This window comes from Pan paniscus, chromosome 9 (genome assembly GCF_029289425.2).
Source record: "Pan paniscus chromosome 9, NHGRI_mPanPan1-v2.0_pri, whole genome shotgun sequence".
In the NCBI taxonomy this organism is placed as follows: Eukaryota; Metazoa; Chordata; class Mammalia; order Primates; family Hominidae; genus Pan; species Pan paniscus.
Genome location: NC_073258.2, coordinates 83987996 through 84002833, shown reverse-complemented (window position 1 = coordinate 84002833; position 14838 = coordinate 83987996). Strand labels below are relative to the sequence as shown.

The 14838-nt window shown below is 40.9% G+C and overlaps 1 protein-coding gene across 4 annotated transcripts in view; it reads left to right on the top strand.

The window, feature by feature from the left end:
- Positions 1-14838, top strand: part of RAB30 (RAB30, member RAS oncogene family) — a 98493-nt gene that overhangs the window by 758 nt on the left and 82897 nt on the right. The window contains exon 2 of one of the 4 annotated variants that reach the window (XM_055093775.2): positions 11023-11124. The exons of the other annotated variants lie outside the window; for them this stretch is intronic. The gene's annotated coding sequence lies outside the window, so the exon portion shown is untranslated. The remainder of the gene's footprint in view (positions 1-11022; positions 11125-14838) is intronic. 4 annotated transcript variants of the gene reach the window in all.

Here is a 14838-nt window from a genome sequence, read left to right as displayed (position 1 = left end):
TGTATGTCTATGTGGTTTGTCTCGCCTTTTCTGCTGATTTGAGGTGACAGTGTCCTTTAATGGTGCACTCCGTGCCAGTCAGAAACATTTCACGTGTCTGGCGAAGGTTCTTTGAGGCTGCTGGAAGCAGCGTTTTTGTTAAATGTTTTCCGTTCTCCGACTGCTGGATTCAAGATTGTTTGGAAGTGGAGCCGACAGATTTGTGCTTGTGTGTTTTAAATTACATTGCATAGGCTCTTTGCCACTGACAATGGTACCATAATGAGCTGCTGTTTCCTGAGGCATAGTCACTACTCACAAATAACGGTTTGAAGAGATCGATTAGGGAAGAGGGGTTCATTTTAACACATTAGAGAAAGGGAAAGTTAGAAGCGCTGTTAACCTTCATTTGCCATTACTGAAAGGTGCCCATGGAAGAGTGATTTTGGTTGTTTTGTTATTGTTTTTTTAAACGAACTGACATTTAACAGGAGAGAAAGCATTCTGACTTACATGATGCTCTTGTAAGAGTTATAGGGATGATTAGGGCAATAGATATGTTACTTTGAGATAAACAGCTGGCTGGCTCCACAACAGACGGGGCCAGTCTTGGCTGAGAGATCTACACCCTTGGAAATGAATGGGCCTGGGGTCAACCACACCCCCTCTCGGAATGTCAAAAGAAGGAGAAATGCCAGAGTATTTGCTTAACTCTAGAATGCTAAACCGTTTCCTAGCTGAGTCAGACATGGGGGAAAGTCTTTACTGGCTGTCTTCTGCTGCTAAGCCAATTTTGTTCATTTTAAATTCAGATCCTTAGGTCTCCAAAGTTGTAGCTGTGTGATATTTCATTAAATGCTGCTTGATGCTGAATGCAAAGGACAGTCCATTGTATGGGCTTTGTAGTAGAGTGATTTATTGGGATGCCAATGAGCAGCTTTTGGATTTGGGAAAAGATCAACAGTTAGCCTTTGCCTCTACGTCTCTCTGTTGATGACGCTCTGCTCTTCTGGACACCCTACCCTTCTCTCCTGTACTTTCATTTCTTCCCCCCACCCCACCCCATCCCACCCACATCTCTTGAAATTCTGTTTATTTCCTTATGTCTCCATTTGCAGTTTACATTTTTCCTTTCTGTTTCAAAACCTCTCCTTTATCACCAGCATATCACATCTCTTTCTCTTCAATCTTAGAACACACTCCCTGGTCCTCCACTTCACCTAGGAACTCCTGGGTGGATGTAGACTATGTGAATATTTTTGCAGAATCCTCTTTGAAGAGAATTTCTTTGCCTTTTCTTTTTCTTGCAGTCTGTGCTTGGCAGGATGAGCAGCAATGAGCCTGACCCCTGGTCTGGTTTGTAGTTCCTGTGACAGACATAATTTAGCCCCAGCAGCATGTGAACAATGAAATGCTGCAGTTGGGCTCATGCCACTTTTCCTTTCACTGGCACCTGCCTATGGATTAGCAAGGTTTTTAAATGCTCTACATGAAATGTTCTCATAATTCCCAAGGAATAAGTAGTCTTCAAGTGGCTTGCCTTATATAATAATTTTTTTTTTCCTTATCCTTGCTGCAGCTGGTGGTGGGAAGGCTGATCTTTCCCCTCTCTTTCTTCCTGTTCCCTGTGGATTGCTGAGTAGCAATCCAGGTGGCCAAACTGCCCATTTGGTTTTTTGAAGATACTTGGAGGACAACAGTTCCCCACCCACCCTGGTTGTTTCTTCTCTGTGCAGGAAAGAAGTTTGTTATTTTATACTCTTCTCTTAATGGGAAGAGTGTGATAGTGGCTATATTTGTTTATGTAACAGCAGTGCTCCTCTAGGTGTGGAAAGTCTAACTGCTATCCATCTGGAGGCAACTAGTGTAACAGGCAGATTCAGAAGCTGTCCTCTTAGACCTTTTATGCACCATCTTCTCATTCCTAATTTTCTTCTTCTGAAATACTTCCTTACTCACCAAAGTTTCTTTTATTGTCCTAGGGAGGAGAAATGGGCTGAATGTAGTGTTAGATTTGGCCTCATCACTGCTGTCTCTGGCACCTTAAATAACTATTCATTTCTTTCTGCTTCGGTTTACTTATTTGCAAAGGGATAATGATCCTTGCTCTTTGGTTTACTGATGTTATAGCCCTCTATAATCTGGCCCCAACCTATAATTCTGACAATTTATATTGATTGAGCAGCTACCATGTGCTAAGCACTGTGGATACATCAGTGAAAACAAATGCTTTCCCTGACCTCATGGAGCTTATATTCTAATAGGGGATATACTTAATAAATAATTGCAAGTGTGATGAATGCCATTTCCAAAAGGGTTGGGTAGGAGTGCCTGACATGGTACTTTCCCCTTGTCTAGGGTTATCAGGAAAGGTTTCCTATAGGAAGTGACACTTCAAGAGACTTGGAGGATAAACGGAAGTAGTAATTCAGGATGGCAGTGGGAGATGCTTATAGTGGGACAAAGGTTTCTGGCAGAGGCAACTTCGTGTTCAAAGTTCAAAGGGAAGAGTGGTGAACCTGAGGATTTGAAAGGAAGTTAGAGACAGAGCAAGAGGAGAAAGACTAGAATGAAGAATGAGGCTGGAGAGGTGGGCAGAGGCTAGAGAGTAGGCAGTTCTTTGAGCTACAGGTGTATTTTGGTCTTTATCCTAAGGGTAATGAGAACCTAGCCTGGCTTTAAAAAACTAGATGAATGGCATATGTAGGATGATATTAAAATATTATCCTGGCTGTTAAGTAGAGGAGATTGAAGGAAAGACTTGGTCAGAGTGAATGTGTAGAGACTAAGTAGCAAATAATTTTTGTCGTCTGTATGAGGGATGATGGTGCTTAGATCTAGGGTGGTGACAGAGGGTTTAGAGAGACACTAAGTTTTTTTGTTTGTTTGTTTGTTTGTTTTGAGACAGAGTTTTGCTCTTGTTGCCCTTGCTGGAGTACAATGGCACAATCTCGGCTCATTGCAACCTCCGCCTCCCAGGTTCAAGCAATTCTCCTGCCTCAGCCTCCCTAATGTCTGGGATTACAGGTGCCCACCACCATGCTCAGCTAACTTTTGTATTTTTTTTTTTTTTTTTTGAGACAGAGTCTCACTCTGTCGCCCAGGCTGAAGTGCAGTGGCATGATCACAGCTCACTGCAGCCTCCATCTCTGGATTCAAGCGATTCTCCTGCCTCAGCCTCCCAAGTAGTTGGGATTACAGGCACCCACCACTCCCAGCTAATTTTTATATATTTAGTAGAGATAGGGTCTCACCATGTCGGCCAGGCTGGTCTCTCAAACTCCTGACCTCAAATGATCCACCCACCTCAGCCTCCCAAAGTGCTGGGACTACAGGCGTGAGCCACCGCACCTGGCAACTTTTGTATTTTTAGTAGAGACGGGGTTTCACCATGTTGGCCAGGCTGGTCTCGAACTCCTGACCTCAGGTGATCCACCTGCCTCTGCCTCCCAAAGTTCTGGGATTACAAGCATGAGCCACCATGCCCGGCCGACACTAACTTTGAAAATTGTAATTGATAAGATTTGTTGATTGATTGGATGGGGGGATAGGGAGAAAAGGGAGTCATGAAATGACTTGAGTTTTTTTCTTGAGCAACTGGGGATGACGTTTTCAGAGAAAGAGAACACTGAATGGGAACCAGGTCTTTTTGTTTTCCGAAGGGAGGACCTTTGGACATGCTGAGTTTGAGGTTCCTGGAAGACATCTAAGATCTTTCACTCTTGCTGTCCATGTGTAGGATGTGGCATGATGGAGTAGAAGAGAGCTCTGGACGAGGCTTTCTCATACTGGGCACTACTTATTTATTAGCTGTATGATGTTGGACATATCACATTTTTTTTTCTGAGCTTTAGTTTCCTCATCTGTACAATGTATTTATTCCAATAATTTATACTTATCCCCGGCATGGAAAACAACAGTATACTCAATTTACTTATTTGTTATAACAGTTTTCCATGCACCATGCTAGGAAAACAACATTGAATAAGATACTGTTTACTTTGGAGGAATTCACTCAGGTGAGGGAGACAAATGTAAATAATCACGTACAAAGAGGTACTTTGGCAATACTAGGCTGGGGGGTAGGGGTGATGGGTGCGGGAGGCATCCACACCTTTGATCCTAGACATGAAGGCAAGCAAAAGCGCTCCAGACTGTGTTTCCAGGCACCCAACAGAATGCCTCACACAAATTAGGGACTCTAAATGTTGGTAGAGTGAGTGAATTAACCTAAGTCACTAAGGGCCTATTCGAAAGCAGGAAATATCAACACATTGGAAGAGGACTGTATTAGTAATAATACAGATGCCAAATGTAAAATGCTTTTAAGAGACCCATTAAAATGTATTCTAGGCCAGGCACAGTGGCTCACGCCTGTAATCCCCACACTTTGGGTGGCTGAGGTGGGTGGATCACCTGAGGTCAGGAGTTCAAGGCCAGCGTGGCCAACATGGTGAAACCCCGTCTCTACTAAAAATACAAATTAGGCGGGGGTGTAGTGGTGTATGCCTGTAGTCCCAGCTACTCAGGAGGCTGAGGCAGGAGAATCACTTCAACCCAGGAGGCGGAAGCTGCTGTGAGCCGAGATTGTGCCATTGCACTCTACTCTGGGCCACAGAGTGAGACTCTCTCAAAACAAAAAAAGTATTCTTGACACTTTCAGCTTTTGAGATATTTTGTGATCACTTTTAGGGAAATTCAGAAATATTTCAGATCTGGTTTCTTTTTGGGCTGAACTTCCTTTATTCAAGTCAGTTTCTCAAAAAAATCATTCTAATTCCACAGAGTTCCCTGAATCAATGGGTCTCAGACTTTTGAATTATATAGATTAGTAAAATTACAAAAAATAAAATTGAATGTACTGTGAACAATAGTTATTCTTCTGTAGTAAATTGAAAATGCCTCCTCACTTTTATCTCATAGAAAATATATTTAGCTTTATGAAAAATTCTCTACATTGGGTTTTCTCATTTTGTTGCAGAAATGAAACATCAGAATAGTATAATAATTTAGGGAACCATTGCCCTATTTTCTTGGCTGTGGTGGAAATGTGATCCATCTCCAAATAAGGGCATTTCCAAGTATGGAGGAATTTAATATGGACCACAGTTAATTTATTTTTAGTTTTTTCCCTATAGGAAGCCAACTTTCGAGAACTAGGTAGGCCTCCTCAAGATTAGCCTAACATAGCAGTTAGCCTTTCATGCCTGAAAGGTCCTCAGGAAGACCATGAACCTTTGAGATCATGTTAAATTGTATACGTATACATATTTATGTGCTGGAGTTCGTATGTACATGCACATATTTTTGTATCAGTACGCGTGTGTCCTTGAGCAAATTACTTAATCTCTTTGAGCCTCTGTTTCTTTGTAAGGTTGTTGTGAGGTTCACATGATGAGATCATGTGTTTTAAATGTCTGACACTATGCTTGGTATAGCTGGTGCTCATGGTAGCTGTTTTTAACATTATTTATCCTTTTAAACATTTTATTTATTGGGTGGTGCTTGTTTAGTATCCACAGTGACAAAATGAGGAAAAAGATAATTCAGTGTAACTACACAACCTGATTCAATGGGAAGTACACGACATCACTGATGTAGAATTTTTGCCGGAAATGCTTAACTTAAATCTAACCATGGGGCTGGGCATAGTAGCTCACATCTGGAATCCTAGCACTTTGGGAGGCCACGGCAGGAAGATTACTTGAGCCCAGGAGTTCAAGACCACCCTGGGCAACATAGGGAGACTCTGTCTTTTCCTTTCCTTTCCTTTCCATTCCTTTCCTTTTCTCTCTTTCCTTTCTCTCTTTCTTTCCAGAGCCTCACTCTGTTGCCTAGGCTAGAGTGCAGTGGTGTGATCACAGCTCACTGCAACCTCTACCTCCTAGGCTCAAGGGATCCTCCCATCTCAGCCTCCTGAGTAGTGGGGACCACAGGTGTGCACCACCATGCCTGACTAAATTAAAATTTTTTTTTGTAGAGACAAACTGTCACTATGTTGCCCAGGCTAGTCTTGAACTCCTGGGCTCAAGTGGTCCTCCCATTTTAGCCTCCCAAAGTGTGAGCCACTGTGCCCAGCTCTTGTCTCTATTAAAAGAAAAAAAAAATCTAACCGTAATAAATAATCAGACAAATCCAGATTGTGGGACATACTGCAAAATAACTGGCTTATGATCTTCAAAAATGTCACGCATGAAAGACAACAAAAATGGAAGGTATGAGGGACGATCTATATTAAGGGAGACTAAAGAGATATGACAACCAAATGGAACATGTAATCCTAGATTGGATCCTGGACTTAAAAAAAAAGCTAGAAAAGACATTTTCAGGATAATTGGGGAAATTTGAATGGGAGCTACATATTAGATAATCAGTAACAATGTTAGTTTTCTTGGATGTGATAATGATTCCATTTGTTTAACCTGACACGTTGTAGATATTGGTATATGATCAGCTGGCATTCCTGAACGTCTTCAGGAATGTCATAGCAAAGCTAGAACACATCAAGGGCTGCTTCAGGAGGTAGTGATTTTCCTAGTCATTTCAAGTATTTAATCAGCCTATGGGCTGGGATACCACTTTTTGGGACATTGTAAGTGTTGTTTTATATCCTTTCTAAATACAATCCTGTATTCTGTGACTGGAAACTTCTACAGCTGGTACTCTATGTGTGACATTACTAGAGGGAGCAATGCAGGAGGAACATTAGCTGTTCCCAAATCGAAGGGAAAAGGTACCTAAATATATATCTCAAATTTGTTTTTTGATTCTAGAATTGACATAAGATTGGCTGGGCGCAGTGGCTTATGCTTGTAATCCCAACACTTTGGGAGGCTGAGACAGGTGAATTGCTTGAGTCCAGGACTTTGAGACCAGCCTGGGCAACATGGTGAAACTCTGTCTCTACAAAAAATATGAAGATATTTTTGTATTTTTTAGCTAGGTGTGGTGGCGCACACCTGTGTCCCAGCTACGGGGAAGGGTGCGGCTGAGGCAGGAGGATCCCTTAAGCCCCAGAGGTCAAGGCTGCAGTGAGCCCTGATCATGAGACCTTGTCTTAAAAAAAGAAAAGAAAAGAAAGAAATAACATAAGATTAATTAAAATTCATTACAGAAAAACACATGGACTGTATAGGGAAAGTTCTCTTTAATTCTACCCACAAAGATAATCAACTGTTAGATTTTGATGTGTATTCTTCTGTCATTTTTCCCCATATGTGTACTAGCAATATTATTATAACACATGTAATTCTGCTTGTTCTCTTTTGCTTAATATATTTTGGGCATTTCCCCCATGTATTTGCATATTGCTCCAACTTACCTGTTTTAATGGTTGTTGGGAACTGTGCTACAGTGAGCCTTTGAGTACCTCATTTTATTATGAATTTGTGGGAATATTTCTGTAAGATATCTTTCAGGGGGCAGAAATGCTGAGTCCAAGGGCACTAGCATTGCCCCCTGATTTAAATTCTTGTCAGCAATGTTGAGAGGGCTAACTCTACATACCTTTGCCAAGTCCATTAGCCACTTGGGCTGAACTCTTTTACTAAGGGAAGCTAGTTGCGAAGGGTGAACAGAACGGGGGCAAAAATTGAACTACGGAGTTCCTGCTGGTATTTGTGATGGTGGTAATAAAGGTTGATGTGTAAATAATGTAGAAATCCCTGGAAGAGAGAAATACTTTATCCCTGCCTGCAACACAGTACAGTGTTTAAAAAGCGAACTGAAACAATAAAGCAGTCAAGAGTTTTCCCCAGAGAATTCTGCAGAAAAATTTTATTTTCTAGTTACGGTTAGTTAACTTCACTAAAATGTGGACGTCATCAACCTTGAAATGAAAATATCTTCTGCTCACTTCCTCTACATCTCAGTCATGCAACCACATTGCAAAGAGAATTTAAGCTCCACTTTTAAAATATCTGAAGCAGGTGGTTAAAAGGCCCGAGTGTTCATTTTTCTGAATTTCAGTAGAAGCAATCAAAGGGCAGATTTTTGGCATTTTTCTTTAGAGAAGCAGGTGTGAGCTTAGGAGTGGCCATCAGTGAGTCACTTTGCCCTAACAGGAACCCTGGGGAAGAGATTGTGAGGATCGCAGCCATGAATTATTTTCACTCTTTAGCCACTGTGGCTGGGTGAAGCAAACAAAAAATTTGAGCTGTTTGCTACGTGGACAACTTATCTTTTTTTTTTTTTTTTTTGAGACGGAGTCCCACTCTGTCACCCAGGCTGGAGTGCAGTGGCGCAATCTTGGCTCACTGCAACCTCCAACTCCTGGGTTCAAGCGATTCTCTTGCCTCAGCCTACCGAGCAGCTGGGATTACAGGTGCCCACCACCATGCCTGGCTAATTTTTTTTGTATTTTTAGTAGAGATGGGGTTCCGCCTTGTTGGCCAGGCTGGTCTCAAACTCCTGACCTCAGGCGATCCGCCCACTTCAGCCTCTCAAAGTGCTGGGATTACAGGTGTGAGCCACCATGCCTGGCCGAGCCTCAGTTTCTTTATCTATAAAATGGGGATTATTGTGGGGCTCAAAGGAGATGTTGTGTATAAAAGGACTTTGGCAAATTTATGTGCACATAAATATATGCTGTTGTCAAAGGGTTCATGTCTCAAACTCTCAAACTGAGCAAGTTCATACTAGTCTTTCCTTTAACTCCAGTGGCCTTTGTAGGCTGAATGACTTTTTAAAAGGAATTCTGTCTCATGTTGTCTAATTGTTACTTCTTCAGCCAGTGTTTGTGTGCTAAATGCAAGGTCCTGTGCTGGGTATTCTGATAGGAAAACAAAGGTGGAACCATCTGAGTGCTTTCCTTGTTCACCACTTTTATTGTAGGAAACTAATATCTTTTAATGAGAGTCTTCATTAAAAGGTGCTCTACAAAGTTGTATTGTGGATGCTGTCTTATTATCTCAATTCTAGGCAGTAGAATTTAGCTCAATTTTTTACATACAAATGAGGAACCAATTTTCAGTAAGGTTAAGTAAACTTGTTTTGTTTTTCGACATGACCTAGCCCTCCCCTCCCACTCTGAAAAATGCAGATGTAGACCCTAGGTAGGCTTTCTGAAACCAAAACTGTACTGTTTCTGTAGCTGCTTCCTGTTCTTGCCTTGCCTTCTGATTGAAAATATAAGCTTCATGAAGCCAGGACCGTCTGGTGGCATTTACTTTCATATGGTTCATGTTATTTTCAGGCACGGGGGAAGAGTTTTCTGTAGACCTTTTGTTCACTGGAGCCATAATGTGAACTGTCATAGCATCTACTGGGTGCCAGGTGGTTTATGTTTTATTTGATTCTTTTTCCAACTTAATTCGAAACCTTTCAAACCTTTAGAGCAATTGCAAAAATAGTACAGTGAAGCCAGGCACAGTGGTGCACACTGGTAGTCCCAGCTACTCAGGAACAGGAAGAATGCTTGAGCCCAGGAATTCAAGAGCAGCCTGGGCAACGTTGTAAGACCCCATCTTTAAAAAAAAAAAAAGAAAGAAAGAAAAGAAAAGAAAGAAAAAAATCCCACCTAAAAAAACAAAAAACAAACGAAAAACATTCCATGTACCTTTTATCTGGATTAATTTGCTTTTGTCTTTACACACATACACACACACGTGCACACACACAGATACTTTTTCTACACCACTTGAAAGTAAGTTGCAGATATCGCCATGCTTTGTCTCTAGGCCCTTAAGCATATATCCCCTAAGAACAAGGACATTCTCCCATGTAATCACAATACCATTACATGGAAACAATCATATTTTTCTGATTTCGTCAGTCATTCCAATGTCCTTTATAACTTTAAAAAAATGTTTCTGATCCAGAATCTTATCAAGACTACTTACACAATACAGTTGTGTTCTTTAGTTTCCTTTAATGTAGCATATTACCTGTATTAGTGTTCTCCAGAGACAGAACCAATAGGATGGATGGATGGATTGATGGATGGATAGACAGAGAGAGAGGGAGAGAGAGAGAGAGAGAGAGAGAGAGAGAGAGAGAGAGAGAGGTGGGAAGAGATTTGTTAGGGCAATAGGCTCGTGTGATTATGGAGGTTGAGAAGTCCCATGACAGGCTGTCTATGAGCTGGAGACCCTGGGATGCTGGTAGCTTAGTTCAGTCCAAGTTGAAAGTCCTTGGAACTGGGGAAGCTGACAGTGGAACTCTCAGTCTGAGGCTGAAGACCCAGAGACTGGGGGGCTGCTGGTGTTAAGTCCTGGAGTCCAAAGGCCAGGTAGCCTGGAGTTGTTGTCCGAGGACAGGAGAGGAAGAGTGTAGTGTATTTCAGCTCCAGCAGACAGCTTGACATATTCGCCTTTTCTCTGCTTTTGTTTTCTCCAGGCCCCCAGCAGACTGAATGGTGCCCACCAACATTGGTGGTGGATCTTCCACACCTGGTCCACTGAGACATGCTTATCTCCTCTGGAAACAGTCTTGCAGACACACCCCCAAATAATGCTTTACTAGGTTTCTAGGTATTTCTTAATCTAATCAAGTTGACACCTAAAATTAACCACCACAGTACCCTTGCCTTTTTTGCCTTTTATGATATTGAAATTTTTGAAGATTCCAAGTTTGTTGTCTGTGAATTGGATTTGTCTGATTGTTTTCTCATTATTAGATTCAAGTTAAACACTTGTGGTGAGAATTCTTCATAGGCAATGTTCTATCCCTCCCCGTGCATCATAGGTGACACCTAATGTCAGTTTGTAACATCACTGGTGACATGAGGTTTGATCATTTGGTTGAGGTGGTATTGCCAGATCTCTCCATTGAAAGGGCACCCTTTTCCCTTTGTAATTAATAAAATTATCTGTGAGGTGATATCTTGAGATTGTTTGAGTATCCTGTTCCTCAATAACTTTAATTCAAAAGTTTTAACATCTATCGATAATCCTGGCCTCGGTCAATTGGTATTCATGAAGGGATGATTTTCTAATTCTCTTTCCTTCTGTATTTATCATATGATAGATTAGCTTTCAGCCCCCAACCCCCCTGCCGCCCTGCTTTTTTTTTTTTATGAGACGGAGTTTTGCTTTTGTTGCCCAGGTTGGATGGAGTGCAGTGGCGCAATCTCGGCTCACGGCAACCTCCGCCTCCCGGGTTCAAGCAATTCTCCTGCCTCAGCCTCCGGAGTAGCTGGGATTACAGGTGTGTACCATCATGTCCGGCTAATTTTTGTAAAGATGGGGTTTCACAATGTTGGTCAGGCTGGTCTCCAATTCCTGACTTCAAGCGATCTGCCCGTCTCGGCCTCCCAAAGTGCTGGGATTACAGGCATGAGCCACTGTGTCTGGCCCCAACCACCCCGCCCCCGCTTTTTTGTTAATATCACTTGGACCCATGATTTCTTTTTCTCACAATGTGTTATAATCTATTACTAATCTTCTTGCCTTTTTTCCCCCTCAACCTTATGCTTTCTGATATTCAAATTGTCCCAAATGTAGCTATTGTGAGCCTATCTTATTTATTTGGCCCCAAAAGCAATCTGATAAAGTAGGCGAGATTTTGCACTTACAAGTGAGTAAATGAAGGCTCAGAAACTACAGGTAACTTTCCCAGGGTCATATACCTTGTTAGCAGAGGTGGCCAGATGAAAACCCAGTTTTGATTAACTCAAGCTGGTCCTGCTACTTGGTTCCTGCTACTCCACACTGCATCCTGTTGGACCATGAACAGAATGTCACTTGCTGAAACCAATTTAAAAAGAAAGCACAATCCTTGCATCATTGTTGCTAATAGCAAATAATTGGAAACCACCTTAAATGTGTATCAGTAGGGAACTGGTTAAATAAATGGGTATGTATACACAAGGGAAAACTATGAAACTGCAAACAAGAATTAGGGTGTTCTCTAAGTACAGATATGGAAAAATCTCCAAGGATATATTAAAAGAAAGAAGGAAGGTGCAGAACAGTATATATTTGTGAACTAAATTGAGGATAAGAAAATATATTCGATTTTGCACACAGAAACCCTGGAAAGAGGCCAGGCACGGTGACTCACACCTGTAATCCCAGCATTTTGGGAGGTCAAGGCAGGCAGGTCATTTGAGCCCAGGAGTTTGAGACCAGTTTAGGCATCATGGCAAAATCCCAGATCTACAAAAATACAAAAATTAGCCAGGCATGGTGTCATGTGCCTGTAGTCCCAGCTACTTGGGAGGCTGAGGCAGGAGGATCACTTGAGCCTGGAAGGCAGAGGTTGCAGTGAGCCAAGATCGTGCCATTGCACTCCAACCTGGGCGACAGAGTGAAACTGTCTCAAAAAGACATTAGAGAAGGCTGCTTTAGCCATTGGTGGCTGGTCAGGAGACAGAGGGATGCTTTAAAAAGATCCCAAGTGTGGGAGCCTACAAACTGGAGTTTGAATTTGTGTTATGGCATTTTCATGCTACACGATCTTGGGCAAGTCATAACTGCTCTGAGACTCAGGTTCTTCATCTATAATAGGGGATGTCTAGTCTCAAAATGTTTCTTCACAAGGTACTTATTACAAGGAAAATAGTTACAAGGAAATTACAAGTTACAAGGAAAATAGTAACTTCACAGTGGAGAAACATGGCAGACACCACTTTAAGTGATCAAAGTTTACACCAGTGATGGGACAAATCAACATCTGAGAAGTTCACAGTATCACTCGTGTGGCATTCCTGCCAAAAATACAGAACCTGATCTAATCAGAAATAGCTAAGGAAATATCTGATAAACCAAAATTGAGAAACATTCTACATAATATTTTTTTTCTGTATTTTTCAAAAAAGTAAAGGTCATGAAAAACAAAGACTGAGGAATGGTTCTAGATTAAAAGTGACTAAAGACACATTAAAAACTAAATGTAACATATGATCCTGGACTGGATATTAGAGAAATTTTACTTTATTTTTTGCCATAAAGGCCATTATTTGGTCAATTGGTGAAGTTTGAATAAGGGTTGAGATTAGATAATAGTATAGGATGAATGTTAATTTCCTGATTTTGATAATTATACCGTGGAAACACAAGGACTGTCCTTGTTTTCTAGGAAATACTAAGTATTTCAGGGTAAAGAAATGTCCATTACAGAGGGAGAATGATAAAGAAAATGTAAAGCATTTGAGTAATCTGGGTGAAGGGTAATTAGTAGTTTTCTTGAAGCTTTTTGTAAGTCTGAAATTAATTAAAAATAAAGAGGTAAAGATGGTGAGAGGGGAGATGCCAATACTTAGAGCACAGGGTTTGTTGCAAGGGTAAAACAAGGCTCAGGTCTCAGCGTGGTGCCTGTCACCTGGTGTGCTTCCCAGTACAGGCTGGCATTGTAGGATGGGCAAAGCCGACAGTAGCTCTTAGCCATCATGTGGGAGCCAAATTAAAATTGGCCTGTGGCATATGGTGACAGTATTGTTCTGAATCCACAATTGGAATTCATGGTCTGACGAATACTTTTCTCTCTTATTTATAAATTCATTTAATTGCAAAGTTTCTAAAAGTACACACATCAAATCACATTTAGTTATCCACTTAACAAATCATCTCAGTATAGTGTTAAATTTATATGAAGTTGTGATTGTCCTAGGAAAGCTAGGGGTAATGGTCCCTTTCCATCTGGGCCATTTTGGGGCCACTACTAGCATTTGGGCAACTATCTCTTACCTTTTCTTCCCTTTCCTCTCCCTCAACCCAACGCCCAGTTTCTGATTTTGTTGCAGAGAGCTATTTTAATTAGCCATGTTAAATGTTAATTGTTTTGGCAGACAAAAGAAACTTGAATAAGCTTTTCCTTCCAAAACTCAAGAACTTTGCTTTCTAAGAGTTAACATTGGCAAGAATGTTTCTGGCCTGGAAAATTTAGGTAGCAACCTGAAAAGGAATTCATGTCCTACAGGAATTGGAAGTTGGGTAGAGAGCTCAATTTCTTTTGAGAGAGATTAAAATATATACTTCTGTCTGAAATAGTAATAAAAATCTATTTTTTCATCTTTTTGCTAACAGCCTCAAAATATGAATGATTAAATTCAAAATAGATTTAGCACTAAAAAGAAAAAAACCCTCAAGCGATCCGGATTTTAAAACATTTCTGAGATATCAGACAATTTTGCTGAGTAAGAAGATCCTTAGTGTAACATTTAAGCCTGTCCCTTTGAAGTGACAAAATTTCTACCTTCTGAGGAGCTATAGCTGTATAACTCAAGATTCCAAATTCAATGATACAAATCTGTACTTACTGTTACTGCTGTGGAACTGTCCTTTTTTGATTATTGCCTGCCACAGATTGTTTGGTCTTAGAATTCTGCATGCTTTTTGCTTTTAAAATTATGGTCAGGAAGCAAAATGGCATGTTTGCAAGTATAGTAAGTTATTTTCATTCTGTAACTTTATAATAATAATATTGGCAAACTTTTTTTTAGTTGATGACCTGCCAAGCACTGTGTTAACATGTTATATCATTTAATTTTGGCAAAAATCACATGAGAAAACTGAATCTCTGAAAACTTAAGTAGCATGCCTAAGATCGTATGACTAGCTAAGAGGCAGATCCAGGACCAGAAATCAAGACTGTCTTACTGCAGAGTCTGTGCTGTGTGATTTTTCTGCTGGACAATTTGCAATTTTATGTGGAAGATGATTCATTTTTTCACCTTATAATCTTGAAAGCTGAGTCCTTTTTTACTTGATAAGTATTTATTGAGAGCCCATCACATGTCAGGCACCTTGAGAACGATTAAGGCGTTCACCTAGCAGCATTATTCACCATAGCCAAAAGATGGAAGCAACCCAAGTGCCCATTGATGGATGAATGGATAAACAAAATGTGGTATTTACATACAGTGGAATATTACTCAGCTTTAAAAAGGAAGGAAGTTGTGACACATGCCACCACATGGAT